This window comes from Oncorhynchus keta, unplaced genomic scaffold (assembly GCF_023373465.1).
Source record: "Oncorhynchus keta strain PuntledgeMale-10-30-2019 unplaced genomic scaffold, Oket_V2 Un_contig_28315_pilon_pilon, whole genome shotgun sequence".
NCBI lineage: Eukaryota > Metazoa > Chordata > Actinopteri > Salmoniformes > Salmonidae > Oncorhynchus > Oncorhynchus keta.
In genome coordinates this window covers 1-1,384 of record NW_026285972.1, presented here as the reverse complement: position 1 = coordinate 1,384, position 1,384 = coordinate 1, and the positions used below count along the sequence as shown (strand labels likewise).

General features: G+C 59.6%; 1 pseudogene; it reads left to right on the top strand.

Annotated features, from left to right (window-relative positions):
• Positions 1–546: 546 nt before the first annotated feature.
• LOC127923095 (neutral amino acid transporter A-like) lies at positions 547–1,210 on the top strand (annotated as a pseudogene).
• The last annotated feature ends 174 nt before the right edge of the window (positions 1,211–1,384 follow it).

Sequence of the window (1,384 nt, the reverse complement as noted above, 5' to 3'; positions counted from 1 at the left end):
GGAGCGTCCCGCCTGTCCTGCGCCGTTGCCGGAGCCTCCCGCCTGTCCGGCGCCGCTGCCGGAGCCTCCCGCCTGTCCGGCGCCGCTGCCGGAGCATCCCGCCTGTCCTGCGCCGCTGCCGGAGCGTCCCGCCTGTCCTGCGCCGTTGCCGGAGCGTCCCGCCTGTCCGGCGCCGCTGCCGGAGCCTCCCGCCTGTCCGGCGCCGCTGCCGGAGCGTCCCGCCTGTCCGGCGCCGCTGCCGGAGCGTCCCGCCTGTCCGGCGCCGCTGCCGGAGCCTCCCGCCTGTCCGGCGCCGCTGCCGGAGCGTCCCGCCTGTCCGGCGCCGCTGCCGGAGCCTCCAGCCTGTCCGGCGCCGCTGCCGGAGCGTCCCGCCTGTTCGGCGCCGCTGCCGGAGCCCCTCAGCCCAGAGGCGCCAGAGCCCCTCAGCCCAGAGGCGCCGGAGCCCCTCAGCCCAGAGGCGCCGGAGCCCCTGCCCCTCTGTCCAGAGCTTCTGCCCCTCTGTCCCGAGCTGCCCCTCTGTCCAGTGGGGTCATTGAGAGGGTTGCCATGGTTCCTGTGGGCACAGAACCAGATGGTATGAACATCTTGGGCCTGGTTCTCTTTGCCATGGTGTTCGGTGTGGCACTGAGGAAGCTGGGAGAAGAGGGGAGGAGCTCATACGCTTCTTCAACGCTTTCAATGAAGCCACCATGGTGCTGGTGTCCTGGATCATGTGGTACGTCCCGTTCGGCATCATGTTCCTGGTGGGAAGTAAGATAGTGGAGATGGAGGATGTGGTTCTGTTAATAAGGCGGACAAAGACAATCGTGAAGTGGGGTCCGCGTCCCGCGCCAGAACCGCCACCACGGACAGACGCCCACCCAGACCCTCCCCTATAGGTCAAGGTTTTGCGGCCGGAGTCCGCACCTTTGGGGGGGGGGGTACTGTCACGTTCTGACCTTTATTTTCTGTGTTTTGTGTTTAGTTAGTATGGTCAGGGCGTGAGTTGGGTGGGTAGTCTGTTTGTTTTTCTATGTTTTGGTTATTTCGATGTTTCGGCCTAGTATGGTTCTCAATCAGAGGCAGGTGTCATTAGTTGTCTCTGATTGAGAATCATACTTAGGTAGCCTGGGTTTCACTGTGTGTTTGTGGGTGATTGTTTCCTGTCTCTGTGTGTGCACCAGATAGGACTGTAATTTGAGTTTTCACATTTTTTGTTTTGTTAGTTTGTTCATGTGTACCTTAAAGCATTAAAAAGTACCATGGAAAATTACCACGCCGCGTATTGGTCCTCTGATCCGTTTCGCCTCTCTTCTTCGGAAGAGGAGGAGGAAACTTCGTTACAGTAATATTATATCATAACAGCTCTATGGTAATATTATATCATAACAGCTCCATGGTAATA